Source organism: Myotis lucifugus, unplaced genomic scaffold (assembly GCF_000147115.1).
Source record: "Myotis lucifugus unplaced genomic scaffold, Myoluc2.0 scaffold_116, whole genome shotgun sequence".
NCBI lineage: Eukaryota > Metazoa > Chordata > Mammalia > Chiroptera > Vespertilionidae > Myotis > Myotis lucifugus.
Window position 1 is genome coordinate 1,128,641 of NW_005871164.1, and position 18,152 is coordinate 1,146,792.

An 18,152-nucleotide genomic window follows, 5' to 3' on the forward strand; every position below is an offset into this window, starting at 1 on the left:
ACGTGGGAGGGGAGAATTGAAGCAGAAATGCCACAGGACATGAGTGCAGCTTGTGGGGTGAATGAATCAACAATAATTAGTGTGGCACCATGTCTGCCCAGGACTTTTGCATAGCTCTCCTTGAGAGCCAGGTCCCCAAAGTCATTGAAGTTGAATTTCTTACCAGTCTGGTAGGAAATAGGCTCATAATGATTAGCCAGTTTACTTAAAGGAATGTAGTATTCTGTGCTTTCCTTAGCAGCACATATGCACCAAGTAAATAAATAAATAAATAAATAGGAATAATACAGAGATGAGCATGGCCCCTGAACAAGGATGACATGCAAATTCATAAAAAAAAAAGAAATGTACTATTCTTTGTCACCTCATCACCTCACTTTGTGCACTGATATTAATGCATAACATATAGCCAATGCGTTTTACCTAATTCCGTCACTGTTAATGTTTGGTGATTGAATGGGAGATAAAGTTCTTGGCTTACCTTTAAGCATATCACATTGGCACAGGAGTTTGAACCCAGCTAGATTCCCACACGGATAATCCACCTGCTTGTCTGCATTGTCATGAGATGCCTAGTCTGCTATTCTTACTTATAGCAGCGGAGTCTCTCTAGCTTGGGTTTCCAGCTGCAAGTGCTGCAGATATTACCGGACTAAAGGGATCTGTTTGCCTACACACATCAAAGCCCACGAAGAAACAAACAGGTGTTTGAAGCCAAGAAAGTAGGGATTTATTAAGGAGATGGCACCATGCCCGGAGTCACAGGTAGCTCATGCTCAAAGACCTGGCTCGCCGATGGCTTCCAGGGGATGGATTACATAGGGAAAACAGTCTTTCATCATAGTGACTAAAGGAGTTAGGGTTGTGGTCTCTACTGACTGGTTGGTGCGAGGATGGGGGTAACTCGTCATTGCATCTGATCTTGATGTTGGCCATGGAGTTGTTCTGTCCAACTTTACAAGGATTTGTTTTGGGGGATCATTTCACTTTTCTGGGTCTGGATCTAAAACACAACTGAGACCAAGATATTTTCTTTAGATTGATTGACAACTCTGTCTCTGTAGTCAATAGACCAAGAAACTTGTTCCTAAGACTACTGGATGCTGACCAGAGCCTCATTGTCCTGAGAGTTTAATGATTAAGCAAGGGAGAGGGAGGTGGGTGAGTCAGGGTGCTGGGTAAGGTCAATTTGCGTCAAAGAAAAAAAAGTCAAAATAAAGGGCAGATTAAAGAAAATAAATTTTCTGTGCAGTTACATAGACATCTACCTAAAAATTATGTAAGACAAAATGCCAAATTCTGAGCCCTGGCTGGGCAGCTCAGCTGGTTAGAGCATCATCCCAACACACCAAGTTGTGGGTTTGATTCCTGATCAGGGCACATACAAGAATCAACTGACTGCCCAGTGAGCGTGACTCAGTGCTTGAGCATTGACCCATGCACCAAGAGGTCACGGGTTCAATTTCCCATCAGGGTACATACCTGGGTTGAAGGCTCAATGCCCAGTAGGGGGTGTGCAAGAGGCAGCTGGTCGATGTTGATGTTTCTCTCTCATCAATGTTTCCATCTCTCTCTCCCATCCTCTCTAAAATCAATAAAAAAAATTTTAAAAAAAGATGAGCCAATGAATGCATAAATAAATGGAACAACAAATCTTTGTTTCTTCTCTCCCTTTTTCTCTCTAAAATCAATTAATCAATAATTTTTTTAATGCAGAACTCGGGCTTACATAAAGCCATCCTTGCCAAGATGACTTGCTTAATGGCCATACCCAGTCTAGAAGGGTATTCTTGGGTCCATGACAGAGCATTGGTTGCTGTGCCGTGCTGCAGTTACACCTTCATTGTCTCAAGCTGGCCAGTGATAGCAGAGGCTCACGTGTACGATGGTGAAGGCAACTGAGCAGGTAGTTGCTGTTTTATGGGTCATTGCATGTTCTAGCAAATATTTTCCATATTTTTACTGGTGAAGTTTATTGAAGTTGAGCTGCCTGGATTCACTAGTGTTCATGACTGACTTAGATTTGGGAAGAGAAACTTGATGGCCGGCAAGAAAATTTAAGTCTGGCAAGAACTTTCAGAAATGTGGATGGAAGGGTGACAGAAACAGGTGGCTGGATTGTCTTATTTGACGTAAGAACCAATGTGTTCTTTGTCTCTGGTTGCGTTCCCAGAGAAAACATTGGGAATCTGAGATTTGCACATAGGAAGTTTATGGTGAGGGTGCGGTGGGGCTGTTGTTAGTGTACCTCCTATGGGTGAGTGAGGGAAACAGAGATAAGCAGAAGGGAAAAATAAACTGCTGTCCAGTCACAACAAAGAACACGCTCTTCACTTAAGGAGCCCTGCTCCTATATACTGTCCCAATTGAGACAAGGGCAACTTCATTCCCATCCTCCTCACAGCTCATCTTCAGATGAGGGCTGCCTCCAGGACAGTGCCTTGGTGTTTCAGCTGAGAACATTCACTACTCCCAGTAGCTAGAGAATCAAAGGTTGTATTCCTGAGAAGATAGTGCTGGGGAAGGGAGAGATGGATCTTGCAGCACATAACCACATCCAACGCTGTTTTCCATATTGGAATGAACAGATAGGAGATGTTTATTAAAGGTTTATAAAAATAGGCAATCCAGGAGACAAAGGAGACCTCTAGGCAGTTGATGTACTGACCACATGTGAAACCTAACATCATACAGAATCAACAATAATCGTGTTGCCCAGTAAGCTTGTAGCCACCTCAGAAGCAGACCCAGTGCTCCTACTCTTGTGACTCCAACATAATTGCAATTTAGATTTCTTTTAGTACGTGTCTCCCTCTACTAAGCCTCCATATCAACTGTTTGCTCTTCACTTCTTCCGACTGCTCTTCCTTTTGCATTCATATCTTCTTCCTAAGAGAGAATCTATTTGGGTCCATGAGTTGCCCTCCAAAATAGATTGCCCCAGGAGGATTGATTTAGGGGCAGGGCTGCCTCAACCTATAAACTGGTTGCCTTTGGTCAACAAACCAATTTTTGCTTTATTTCAGCTGTGGCCAAATGACTAAGCAAGTCAAGATATATATTCAAGGACCCTCCTAGGGTCAGTCTGCTCAGAAGAAACCAGGACCCTGACAGGTATGACTGCTCAGACTCTGTGACAACAGGGCCTCCAACTTCTCTCCTTGAGGGCAAGTTCAAGACAGCAAAATAGAGACAGGTACATCCTTGCACAAAATTAAGGTGTTGAATTAATAAATACATTTTAATTATATTTGTAAAGATTATTAATACAAAATAGGGACTAGATATGGATAAGATACAATGGAAACACTGTAAATATTATTGTGTAACAATAACTACCCCAAATCATTTTAAAAGCAATGGACTCTTTTGAAAGGTAGCAGAAGTAGCAAAAGGCTTAAAGGTTTAGAACAGCATAGAAATGATCTACCCCTTAAGGAAAACAATAGGACTCTATTCCCGCCTCACTGCTCTTCATTCTGTGTTTGTAATCTCTTAGCTGTTTATTTTGTTTGTTACAGATCATAATGCTGTTTCTTCATTTATAGATTTTAGACATCACCTGATTTTTATTATGGTATATGTGGATTGAGTTCTCTTAGCTCTTCTTTCGATTGGGGAATTATATTAAATTCAACCATCCATAAAGAGTTTTGAATATTAACTTACTATTATCCTTTAACACTTTAATATGAATAAACCCTTCAAATTTTTCCATGTTTGACAGCTAACTAACTGAGAACATTTTGGAAAAAAATTGGTATCTTCACAGAAAAATAAGCCTGGCAGAGAGACACACAGTGAAAAGAGACATGAGAGGAAAATGTGGTGATTTCTACTCCAGTTGATTGTCTTGGTGTTTACCTACCAATCTAAATAATCTGTTATAATCATGCACATAGTTATGAGATCATAACTACCTATAATGGGGGGCAGGAAATACAGCCTTTTAGCAGGTACATTGTCATCGTGAATAAAATATTGGTTCTATTAGAATGAAAGGAGAGAATGTATATTGGATAGTCGCTTCCATGTCCATTTAATTAATTTTTTTTCTATTTTAAAAAATGATGGCACCTGATTTTCTAAAGAAAAATAATGGAGAATATTAAAGAGATTGGGAATGAATAAGATGCTGTTCTGATAAAAAAAAGCTCTATTTTTTTGTTAAGAAAAAATTTTTTAGACATTTTTATTGATTTCAAAAAGGAAGGAAGAGAGAGAGAGACATTAAGAGAGAGAGAAAAACATCAATGATGAGAAAGAATCATTGATCAACTGCCTCTTGCACCACCAACCCCCCCCCCCCCGCCCCTTCCCACCACCTGGGGATCAAGCCCGCAACCTGCCAGGAATCAAATCCTGACCTCCTAGTTCAGTGGTTCTCAACCTTCTGGCTCTTTAAATACAGTTCCTCATGTTGTGACCCAACCATAAAATTATTTTCATTGCTACTTCATAACTGTAATGTTGCTACTGTTATGAATCGTAATGTAAATATCTGATATGCAGGATGGTCTTAGGCGACCCCGGTGAAAGGGTGGTTCAACCGCCAAAGAGGTCGCGACCCACAAGTTGAGAACCGCTGTACCTAGTTCATAGATTGACACTCAACCACTGAGCCACACCGACCTGGCAAGAAAAAAATTTTATGTATGCAGAATACTACTTCTAGTAATATACACAACGGTGTTAGAGAACATGACATAAATTGATGGCCCTGAGAGTCCTACGAGTTAGACAGAGATTGTAGTCTTTATTACAAAGATCATGAAACCAAGGCATGGAAAGACTGAGTGTCTTCCCCAAGGTCATATGGCTATGAGTTCTAATTTATTTTCTAGTTTTCTTACTTCTGCATCGTATGGGAGCCTCGTGGGAAGGAGAATCTTCCATGAAGGGCCTTGATAGTGTTGGAAGTTGGTGCGTGCAAACATGGCACCAATGTCAAAGTCATTTAGCTTCTCCTCAAGCTGTTCTTCCTCTGAACCACTGCACATTTGTCAAATAAGGCTGGAACCTGCTATTTGGGACCCCCATTCACTGTAGTGTAACAATAAATCTTGGCATCAAATCCTGTTGTACAGGTACTGTGTGGATTTTGGAATCTTCATAAGGCACAATATTAATGTGGTAGTTATGCACATTTGACTATATAGTTAGTAATGCAAAGGTGAGTGGCCTGGCCTCTGTGTTTTTATACATAAAGAGAGAGCAACAAGATCCGATTATTTAGATTGCAGATTGTCTAATCAATAATAGACATAGTGAATATAAGAGTAAGTAGTTACAGAGTTTATTTTAGAGAAACTGAAAATACTGCGTGCATTTTACATATTCTGATGTCATGCAATTCCTTCTTTCATTTAGTTATTCATTTGAGTTGTGCTTTTATTAAAGACTTTGTGAGAGGTCTAAAAGAATGGAAAAAATTAGTCATAGTATTGTGCCTGAAGAAAAGTGGGTTATTATAGAACGTTAATTGTAAAATGAAAAATAGTTGACTGTTTTCCTGAGGTAATTATATCATTATAACTATTTAAAAGTAATCATATAGTCAAGCACCCAATTGAGGTTGTATTGTACTAGGTATTGAAAGCACTTTCAGAACACTAAAATGAATGGCAATATTTCAAATATAAGATATCTGTAAATTCACACTGTACATAAAATTGCATGTCAGTAATTTAAAGAAATTCAAATTTCTCTTTCAAACATCAAATACCTGACTTCCTACCACAAGAGTAATTTGTGTACACTCTCTCAATGTCTAATACCCATAAAGATACACCAAATACATAGTACCAGAGGTATTGCTGGTGGTCTCTTCTTCCATATTACAGAGGGGTTTTTGGGGGGAGGGGGGAGCTTAATCTTTATTTTTATGTTTCTCATTTTGGATAATTTCAAACACCTATGAAAATAGAATAACAATGAGCTCTTAGGTACCCGTCATCTAGATCTAGCAATGATAAATTTATGGCTTATCCTGTTTATCCCTTCCTCACCCCAATTATTTTGAAGTAAATCCTAGACATCATACCACTCATCTGTAAATACGTTTGTATGTGCCTCTGCAAGGTAAAGCATATCCTTTCAAAAACATAACCACTGTGGTAGATTACATATAATCAACCCCACCTTTTTACCCCTCCTTCCATTAATAGGTGCAGCCTAATTCCCTTCACCTTGAACTCAGCCAGAGTGACTTGTTTGACCAGGAGAATGTGGCAGAAGTATCATTCTGGCATTTCCAAGGTTAGGTCCTAAGAAGCCTTGAAGCTTCCATCTGGATCTCTTGAGACACATTCTCTGAGAGCCCTGAGCTGCCAAGTAAAGTCTGACAATCGTAACACAGCCACACTGAAGAGACCACAGTAAGTGCTTTGGTCAAAAGTCTCAACTGAGCCCAGTCTTTCTTTCTTCTTTCCAAAGCAGGAGACATCTTGACCATCTGCCAACTGAAGACCACTGAGTTATCTTAGATGGTGCCACACAGAACAGAAGAATCATACAACTGAGCCTTGCTCAAAATCCTGACCCACAAGGTTTTAAGTTTGCCATGTTAAGCCACTAATCTTGGGTTATTTACTATGCTGCAATAGAAAAAAAGTGAAACGATCACAAAACCATCATCACTCCAAAAATAATTAGCAATAATTCCCTAAAATATCAGAGAGCCAGTGTTTAAATTACAAATAATCTTTATTGTCTCATAATCTCTTTAACATTTTGCTTTGATCTGGATCTATGTAAGGCCCATACATAGCAACTGATTTTTGTACCTCTAAAAATCTTTCAATCTATGGTTTCCTCTTTGGTTTTTGTTTTTTTCCCAAATTATTTGCTTAGAAAACTGGATTATTCTCGGAGTTTCCTACAATCTGGATTTTAGTATTGTTTAATATGTTCAGCTGTCACCTGTGATTTCTGCAAATCTGTAGAGGCTCGATCAGTGTCAGGTTTGATTTACGGCAAAGCTGTGTTATAGGTGGTGTGTACACTTCTCTCGGGAGATACATCACTTCAGTTTGTCTCTTGTTTTGTGATGTTAGCAGCCATTGACAGTCATTGCCTGGATCCATTTAACTAATTTGAGTTGCAAAATGGAGATTGTATCAGTTAGCTATTACTATATAAGAAAGGATCAAAAAATCTCACCAGGATGTAATAAGTGTTTATTTAGCTTATTTACCATTGTTGTGTCGTAAATCAGCGAGTGAGATACAAGACTCCTTAATGAGCCAATTAATTAGGAGTCATTTATTGCGCAGCCCAGAGGGAGGTGTTTCTTCCAAATCTCTGAGCAAAGTCACACAGGAAGTTTCCGGTATGTATACCTTTTGAGCTTCTTTGTCTGCGGGTTTTACAAAGGGCTCTGTGAGTGATTGTTACAGACAGTTTGTAATCTTGGATACATAAAGAACAAACATTTGGCATAAGAATATGGGAATTATTATCAGTATTAGTCCATTACTTTAGCTGGCTAGATTGCAAGGTCAGATAGTTAAGATTTTATCTTTTTCTATTATTCAGACTAAAACATTTATTCTACAGACTAAGAGACTGTCTAAAAATGACAGAGTTTACAGAACAAGGGACTATCTAACAATAGCAGAGAATTTCAAACAGCAGTTTTTATACAAGTTGGAGGTTACTATGCTTCACCATCACTTGCACCTCACCTTAAAATCAAGAGGTGCCAAAGTAGTTCTGCCTCTAGCAGCAGGCAGGTGAAGAGTTAGGCTCCAGGTTAGAGCCCTGAAGGACTGCTCACAGGCAATGTAAGGCTTTGCCTGGCAGGCCTCATGGGGAGGAGCTGTCCTTCCCATGCCAGACTTAGTACCAGGTGCAACACAGTCTCTGGAGCTACGGCTGAGGACTCATACCCTCCCTGCTCGGACCAGCCATGCTCTTCCACATGTCCTCCTTCCTAGCCTAGGTGCCTCTATCAACAGTCCTCTTTATTGGGGACCTCAGCTGGGGTACTTCCCAGGCACATCCTCTGAGTTCTCTTTATTGGGGGCCTTGGTTGAGGCATTTTTCTCCACTTGAACTCGGTATTTTTGCACTGAGCCTTTCCATTGAGCCTTTTGCTCAGAGTGCCTCTGAAGGGAGATGATTATCCTGTCTGCAATGCATCCACCTCACCCTCGCCCAGCATCGTTCCATGGGGGAAAATGGAACACTGCAGAGCTGGCCGCCTTCTCTTTTGCCTTTTGCCACATTGTTGCCTTAAGTGAATAAGGCTTAAGTGTTGCTTTCAATTTGACCTCCTTGACACCTGGCAGCTCAGCAGGAGGGCATTGCACATTACATAGAAAAGTGTGTGGTTACTAAAAGGAGCAAAGAATTGGGTCAATAACACAATCTATCGGAGTGATATTTCATTATTATTCTTTCTTTATTAATTAGTCGGTATACTTCTATGAAGAGAAATGTGCTAGTCTTTCAAAATATTAGATTCTTAGCATTTAGAAATTTTAAGAGATTTTTAAAATTAATTTATGGAGTGCAAACATATTTGGTATTTCAAAATTTATTGCAATTACTATTCTGACTTTGCTCAATCTGTCCCATCTTTTGCTATAGGAGCTCTGTGAAGTTGCTTCTGAATCCTTTGACATGAACAAGTAGTCTCTGATAGCTTCCTATCCTCTGGTGTGACAGGATGCTCCCGACCTGAAACTGGGCATTCAACACTTAATTTTATCACATATATACATACAGATCCAGTGATGGAGTGTCAATGTGATTTTTAACATATCTGCGGTTTATTTTTAGTTGTTGAAAGACTAATTAATATTGTTAAGAAGAAAACTTATGTATGAAATATGATTTAAAATTTCAAATTGCTTAATATGGTGTTGTGATAGTTTTCACTGTATTTCTGAGGAAAAGGCAAGCCACAGTGAGGGAGGGCTGACTTCAGAGAGAATAAGGGAGGAAGATCACCACCATGTGTCATGTCAGCTTCATCCCCTCTTCAGTCTGGAACCCGAAGCAACATGACATCTTCTATCGAGAACTGGAATCACCTTTGGCCGTATCCAAGCCTTAAAGACAGCTGCTACATCTCTCCTGTAGTCAACTATATTTAATTCATCGCTCAGTTTGATTCAACAAGTACTAATTGAGCACTAGCATTGTGTAAAAGCAAACAGCTGGGTGCTGTGGGAAATATAGAAGCAATACATGAGAAAAATAAAATATATTCCCTGATTATACAGTCAAGCTGGAGAGGCAAGGTTAATGCAGGAAAAACTAGATTATGACCCAGGATAATATGTAATTATGTGTTCAAACAAGTGGTATTAATACTTATTGCTACAGGATTTCAGAGGAAAGAGAGACTAGTTTAGCCTGATGGATTTATGGAGGAGCTGTTTCTGGATCCAAACCCTGAACAATGAGTGTTAGTTCTAGGGGCTGAGAAGGAAGCGGGTGGAGCAGTTACAAAGGTGAGAGTACAAATGGCACAAAGGACAGCGGGGAGGGTAGCCACCTGCATGGAGGGCTCAGGCTCAGGTGTTGAGCAGATACATTTGGGGCACATGGGCCAGAATCAGTCCCTTGGCAAGTTTGAATGTTTGGCTGAAGAACTTAGATTTCAGAAATGCACCTGTGCCCTTCACCTCAGCTGCCAGGGTTATTGCTGTTAACCAGTTGCTAGCATTTTGTTTCTGGAAAAAATCCAGACATACAATTTAATTAGGAAAAGAACTATCAGAAATTGAAGTGGTAAAAAAATGCAGAGGCTTAAGTGAATGGCAAGAAAATAAGGTAGTAGCCCTAGTTGGTTTGGCTCAGTGGATAGAGCATCGGCCTTTGGACTGAAGGGTCCCAGGTTCGATTTGGATCAAGGGCATGTGCCGGGGTTGTGGGCTCGATCTCCAGTCGGGGGTGGGTGGGGGGTGGGTGGGGGAGTGCAGGAGGCAGCTGATCAATGATTCTCTCTCATCATTGATGTTTCTATATCTCTCTCCCTCTCCCTTCCTCTCTGAAATCAATAAAAATATATTTTTAAAAAGGTAGTAAAGTCAAAGGGGGAGTCTGCCCGTTTATTTAACAAATATTTATTGGATACATATATGTGCCCATCATGTGCCGGGCACTGAGGACAGAGAAAAACATTGTTCATTAAGAACGTATTAATGGCCTGAATAATTGAAGAAGAATCAATACCTTGATGTAGATAACTTAGTAATTTAATCATTAAGAATAGCATTTCAGACCATGTAGTAGTTCAGTGGGGAAGGTATTTTTGTCCCAGATGCCTTTCCTGTCGTCTCCGATGATCCCATGTGTTTGCACACCTACTCTACCAACAATGTGCAATGCAAACCTGACAAGTGACTGGATCTCCTTTGAACCGTTGGTCTCTTTCTTTACCCTCTCATATCCCTAGCCTTTAAGAGCTCCCAGGAGGACAAGGGAGCAGTAAAAGCAAGACTTCTGAAAAGCTGAGGAAAATGGCTCTGACTCCATTAAGTGCAGGCCAGCCACGCTGGAGCACGCGGCTTCTTTAAGAAAACGTGTCAGGGAGAATTTGTCATGCATTCATTCCATCAATAAGTAGTAATTTCGTCCCTTCTATGCTTTACACACCTTTGTCATCTCACGGCACACATAAACTACTAAAATTTTGCAGCACACACAAATATATATTTTTTGCCAATCTGACCAAAAATAGGTGTAGTTTTGATTCATTCACACTGGATGGCTATTATTGTGTTGGCTGTTGTCGTTTTTTAATTTAACAATCTAAGGCAGTGGTTCTCAACCTTCCTAATGCCACGACCCTTTAATACAGTTCCTCATGTTGTGGTGACCCCCAATTTCATTGTTACAAATTGAACATAATTAAAGCATAGTGATTAATCACAAAACAATATGTAATTATATATGTGTTTTCTGATGGTCTTAGGCGACCCCTGTGAAAGGGTCATTCGACCCCCAAAGGGGTCGCGACCCATAGGTTGAGAACCGTTGATCTAAGGGAAAAGAGGTCAGTGCCCCTCACTATATAGTCAGGTATTGCATGTTTTAAAAATTCTTGTGGCACATCCGTTGAGAATCACTAATCTAGATGCTGGGATGAAGCAGCAAACAAGACAGAAAAAGTTCCTGAGCTTATGAGGTTGATATTCTGCTGAAAAACAAACAAATAAATATACTGTACTTTTAGTTAGTGGTAAGTGCTATGAAAAAGTTTATAGTCAAGTAGGAGAATAAAAAGTAGTAAGAGTGCGTGTGTATATGGGGTGGTGAATGGTAGGCCCATTTACTGAGATGGTTAAAGGATGGGAGAGGAGGAGGTTTGGCACTCATTAAGTATTCATTAAATGATCCAGTGAATCAAATAATCAATGATGCTATAAACTTGGGGTGATGGGGATGATAAGTAGTTGACTTATTGGATATTAAGAGATGATTCTAGCCTTAGCCGGTTTGGCTCAATGGATAGAGCATCGGCCTGGGGACTGAAGAGTCCCGGGTTCGATTTCAGTCAAGGGCATATACCTTGGTTGCAGGCACATCCCCAGTAGGGGGTGTGCAGGAGGCAGCTGATCAATGCTTCTCTCTCGTCGATGTTTCTAACTCTCTATCCCACTCCCTTCCTCTCTGTAAAAAATCAATAAAATATATTTTAAAAAAGAGAGATAATTCTATATAATAAAAGGCCAATAACGCAAATCAACCGAATGGTGGAACGACCGGTCACTATAACATGCACTGACCACCAGAGGGCAGACACTCAATGCAGGAGCTGTTCCCTAGTGGTCAGTGCACTCCCACAGGAGGAGTGCCGCTCAGCCAGAAACCCTGAGCTGGGCTCACAGCTGGCAAGCGCAGCAGGGGTGGCAGGAGCCTCTCCCGCCTCCACGGCAGTGCTAAGGATGTCTGACTGATAGGTTAGGCCCGCTCCCTAAGCTGGCAGTCGGACATCCCCCAAGGGCTCCTGGACTGTGAGAGGGCACAGGCCGGGCTGAGGGACCCCCCCCCCCCCGTCAAGTGCATGAATTTCATGCACCCAGCCTCTAATAAGAATATATAATGGTTTGAAATTACTCTAGCTCATGATAGAGTTTATAGAATTTCAGATGTTGGGGGTATAGAAACCTTTGAGTATTTTGAAGTGCCATAGCAGAAAAAATTAAACTAGTTGTCTAAAATAATTAGTACTGGGCTGGAGTTCAGAATATTTTCAGGGACAAAAAAGAATTAGGCATTTCCTCTAAGACAGCGGTTCTCAACCTGTGGGTCACGACCCCTTTGGCAGTCGAACGACCCTTTCACAGGGGTCGCCTAAGACCATCCTGCATATCAGATATTTACATTACGATTCATAACAGTAGCAACATTACAGTTATGAAGTAGCAACGAAAATAATTTTATGGTTGGGTCACAACATGAGGAACTGTATTTAAAGGGCCAGAAGGTTGAGAACCACTGCTCTAAGACCTCTGACTTTCACCTTGACCTACCAGTTTAGAAGTTCAAGGGAAAATGGCAAAGTAACATTTTTCTTAACAGTGTAGGAATAAGCAATTGGACACTGTCTCTTCAGCTGAAAAAAAAGTTAGAAAATCTCTCCATTCAAGTTTTATAAGCTTCTATCCAAGTGTAGCTTTGGCATGTGTTGCCTAATAAGAAACACACAACACTTCCTTAGTTGGCTTAATCCATCTCACACATGAACCTTGCTGTAGCCACATAAGTAAGTCATATTTATAGCAGGTGGCAAACATAATTTTTATTCCAGGAAATGATCTTTCACTTTTGTTTGCTGTATGCATTTAAGCAACTGCCAAGCCAAACTTAATTTTCTGCAAAATATTTTCTCTCAATATATAATTTTAAACCTTTTTCTTTGAAAAATTTAGTTATAGAACAATTGGCAAGAATAGTACAATACCCCCTTTCTCTGGATTCTCTAATTGTTAGCATTCTGTCATATTTGCTTTATTACCCTCTCTGTATAGCTATATATACATAATGCACAGACACACATATTATTATTAATGCTATTTATGTTATTGAACCATTTACGAGTAAGTTGCAGATACCATAACTCTTTAGTCTTTCCTGATGTATCTCCTATGAATAGTAACACTGTCTTGCATCACCACAGAATAATGACCAAGTTCAATAAATCTAACGTTGGTACCGTATTGCCATTTAATGTACCGTCTATATAGTCAAATTGCACCAGTTGTTCCAATAATAGTCTATATAGTGTTTTCCCTTCTGAACCATTGTGTTGTGTTTAGTTGCCATCTTAAAACATATCTGATGCTCCCCTCTCTCCCTATCTCTACAGTCAGAGCTTTTATATTAAGATATGAGTCTTGACCTTTTCTTAAGCCACTAAATACCAATTATTTAGCACCTGTTAAATGGTTAGCATTATATTTGGTCAGGAGAAGACAAAAAAAAGTAGAGATAAAATATCCTACTGAGTCATCTCTTGGGATGACAGTATTTCCATTTGTGAAATGATTAGACTATAAGAAAGGTAGAGAAGGAGGCAGGAAGAGAAGCAGGAAGAGAGGGAGGGAGGCAGGAAGAGAGGAAGGAAGGAAGGAAGGAAGGAAGGAAGGAAGGAAGGAAGGAAGGAAGGAAGGAAGGAAAAAAGAAAAAAAGAAAAGGAGAAACAGAGGAGAGAGTGAAGGAGGGAGGAAAGGAAGAGGGAGCACTAATGAGCACACTGCAGGGTCAGGGTTAGCCTACAACTCTCTGTGTTGGGCCTGTTTCTCCACTGCCTACAAAGCAGGAGTGCAACCTGGTCACCAAAAGTTTTAAAAACTCCCCATGTCATTGCCCTGCCGGTGATCCATTGGTTGGAGCATTGTCCATGCACCAAAATGGTTTCGGATTCGATTCTGGGTCAGGGCACATACCCAGGTGCGGGTTTGATCCCCTGTCAGAGCACATTCGGGATGCATACGGGAGGCAGCCAATCAATGTTTCTCTCTCATATCAGTGTTTCTCTCTCCTGTCCTCTCTCTAAAATCAATAAAAGTATATCTTCTGGTGACAATTAAAAATACAAAAAATACTCCCCATGTGAGTCTACATTGGTCTCTAGGTTGATAATCATTGTACTAGAATCTGAAAACATCACAATAAGCAAAACCAGTTGGCTGGACCTACTACTGTTTGCAACTTTGAGCTGTCTAAATTGACCTAAAATACTTCATTCTAAGTTAGGGTTCCCAGAAGGTGAAATCCTCCAAGGAGGATTCAGTTTACTATTCAGCAAATCTAGGAGTAACATATTTCCATTCACTAGACTGTGTTATCGCAACCTCGGGACTATTGACATTTGGGCTGGTACTGCTGTTGACACTATTGACATTCTTTGTTAGGGGGCTGTCCTGGGTATTAAAGGTGTTTAGCAGCATCCCTTGCTTCTACTCGCTAGATACCAGTAGCACCCCCACCCTCGTTACAACCAAAAAAAGTCTCCAGATGTTGCCAAATGTCCTTTTGGGGGAGGGGGTGGGGAGCAGTTAAAATCAGGTCATTCAGAACCACCGCAGCAGACTGAGCTCCTCAGAGATAGGGCCCATTTCTGATTTATCTATTACTGTGTGGCAAGCAGCATACGTGGCACAGAGCAGGTCTGTGATAAAAAGCAAGCTAATGAATCAAAGCCCTAGATTTCTGCTCATGTGCTCTGTGTCCCTATTATGTTCATATTGAATCGTCTCACAGATAGTCCCAGGAATGGAACAAGAAAGGGTTGTGTTGGCTCCACGTAATCTTTATGATGAGACAACATTTCAAACAAAGGTCAAGGCCCTACCCATGATAAAACGCAGACAGATTACTCCAGCACGGTATGCAATTAGTTTTTATAAAAGTTATTTTTTCATTTATTTAAGGAAAAGGATCATTGGCAGTTTAAGTCCGGCAGGGAAGGTGGTGGGATGAAGGCAACTGACACATCTCACTGAATAGAAAAGGCTTTCTGGAATATGGGGAGGGGCTGGGGTATGATCAACTTGGTCTGTGAGGAACATTGAAGGGTCAGTCACGCTGAACTACGAGAGACTCCATCTTCACTACAGTGAATGTACATTGGGAAAAACCATCTTTTAATTGCTTTAATTTTGTTAGGCAAGAGCGGCATGGAAAAAGTGTGTGTGTGTAAAATCACATTTAAAATGCTATCTTCTGGTGTGGGATGTTGGTAGAGGGGGAGGCTGTGGGTGGGGAGCAGGGAATATATGGGAACTCTGTACTTCCCTCTCAATTTTGCTACGAATCTAGAACTGCTGTTGAAAAAAAAAGATACTATTTTAACTTTTGCTAAAACGTTAATGCTAAGCGTAGTGGACTCTAACCATATTTTCAAAATGTCCTATTTCATGTGTCCTTTTCATACTCAATGACCTCAAAACTCGTAGTGGTTCAGTGATAACAGCTGCTCCAAGGAAACATTAATGAGGCAAACTCCCTGGCGGGGAAGAACCTGAAGTCGAGGTCATTCTGAGACGAGGACTTCCAGAGAGCTTTGTCTGCGTGGTCTTCTCACCAAATTTCTGATTTTGAAGGTCCCTAATTTGTATCTTAATTGAACTGCAGTTCAAATCTATTGTGAGCACAATATAGGGGACTTTGGAAGATGAAGCAGCACTTTAGGTATTTTCAATTTTTCAAGGCACTGCTTTTTAAAATCTACCCTAACAATATCCACAAACGCATTAGCTCACCGCTGAAATGTATACATTTTTAGGAGGCAAATCAAGAATGTTTTGAAAAGGATTGATATTCCTCTACTTACCCCAAGGCAGTTTTGGGTTGCTAAACCCTATCAGTAGTTGATTTTTTTTTTTTTTAATCCTCACCTGAGGATATTTTTCCATTGATTTTTAGAGAGAGTGGAAGAGAGAGGGAAAGAGAGAGAGACACATCGATTGGTTGCCTCCCACACTTGCCCCAACCAGGGCTGGGAATCAAGCCTGCAACGGAGGTACATGCTCTTGACCACAGTTGAACCTAGGGCCCTTTAGTCTGCAGGCTGATGCTCTATCCATGGAGCCAAACTGGCTAGGGCTGTATTTCTTGTTTGGTTCCCACATTTCTAAATGCTCAACCAGTTTTATTCATCCAACATATATGTGCATGTTCTGAGTGCTCTTTTAGGCATGAAAGATATGCAGATGGTCTTTGCTTTAGGGATGATATTTAATACTCTCCCTGTCAATACCACATCCAATTTATCAGCAAGTTCTAGTCTCAAAATCTATCTCAGATCTGTACCTTTCTTTGCATTTTTATGACTCCTTATCAAATCCAAGACATTGTTCTCTCTCTTAGGGTTCCCACAATAGCCTTCTAATTACTCCTTTTCTTCCTTATCCACCCTTCTATTCATTCTTCATATGGCAGTTTGAGTAATTAAAAAAAAATTCACCCAGAATATTGTTACTTCCTTGTTTAAAATGGGTCAAAAGCTTTCCATTGCACCAAGAAGGAAATTCAAACTTTTTGCCAAGATGCTCAGGACTCTGCATCTTGTCTGCTGCCTACCTCTCCACTCCTATCTAGTACTTCTTGCCCACCAAGGCTTTAGCCACACCTGGTCTTCTATTTTAAACCCACCAGTTATTTTCTCCATTGGGCCGCTCTCCCCACAGATGTTTACATTACTGGCTCAATCTCAGTCTTCAGAACAAAAGTCACCTCCTTAGAGAGGCCTCCTCTAACAGATCCATTGAAAACCGGCCTCTCCTAGTTACTATCACATCTCCATGTTTATTTCTCTTAGAGTATTTATCACAATCTGTATTTACTCATTTATGTATTTGCTTATTTATTGTCTATTCCTCCCTCTAGAAAATAAGGTCTAAAATATAAGGGTTTTGTTTTGTTTATTGCTATATCTCTATACTTGAAGTTAAGGTAATTCTAAGATGGTCCAGTGTTGGTCAGGGCATGTGCAGGAGGCAACCATTTGATGTATCTCCCTCACATTCATGTTTCTCTCTGTCTCTCCCCCACGGCCTCCCTCCCTTCCATGCTCTCTAAAAATCAATGGAAAAAAAATCCTTGGATGAGGATTAACAACAACAACAAAAAAGATGGTCCAGTGTCTTGAAGGGAATATGGAATGTACTAGACACTCAATCAATATTTGCAGAGTCAATATATTTCCCCACATTGTCTAGCTCTGGTTATACAAAGGAGCATCAATAAATACTTTTTGATCAATTGACATAGAAGGGCCCTTGCTAGGAATCAATGCCTTTGCAGACTTATAATATGTTTTGAGTTATAGTTCTATAACATTTTGTTCTTCAGAGTCACTAGGGTTACAGCGTTATAAACTTATGGTGTAAAATATATAGAATAGTAATATATATGTATATTACTATTTGCAACCTGTATTGCAACACTTTCTAAAGGATGCCCTAGGCCTCCATCACCCTATCGTCTGTGTCCATGGGTTATGCCTATATGCATATAAGTTCTTTGGTTGATCTCTTCTAAACCACCCACCCACCCCTGCCTTCCCTCTGAGTTCCCATAGTCTCTTCCATGCTTCCATGTCTCTGGATCTATTATGTTCAACAGCTTATTTTGTTCATTAGATTCCACACATGAGTGAGATCATGTGATATTTGTCTTTCTCTGACTGGCTTATTTCCCTTAGCATAATATTCTCCAGGTCCCTCCATGCTATCTCAAAGGGTAAGCGAGCCTTCTTTTTAATGCTGAACAGTATTTTATGGTGTAATTATATCAAAGCTTTTTTAATCCACGCATCTACTGATGGGCACTTGGACTGTTTCCAGATCTTTGCTATTGTAAATTATGCTGCTATGAACATAGGGGTGCATACATTCTTTCTGATTCATGTTTTGGGTTTCTTAGGATATATTCCTAGAAGTGGGGATCACTGGGTCAAATGGCAGTTCCATTTTTAATTTTTTGAGGAAACACCATACTGTTTTCCATAATGGCTGCACCAGTCTGCATTCCCACCAGCAGTGTACTAGGGTTCCCTTTTCTCCACATCTTCGACAGCACTTGTCATTTGTTGATTTGTTGATGACAGCCATTCTGACAGGTGTGAGATGGTACCTTGTGTCATTTTAATTTGGCATGTCTTTTGATGATCAGTGACTTTGAGCATTTTT

General features: G+C 40.3%; 1 pseudogene; it reads left to right on the forward strand.

Moving 5' to 3' along the window:
• Nucleotides 1-272: 272 nt before the first annotated feature.
• Nucleotides 273-351, forward strand: LOC111826987 (annotated as a pseudogene).
• The last annotated feature ends 17,801 nt before the right edge of the window (nt 352-18,152 follow it).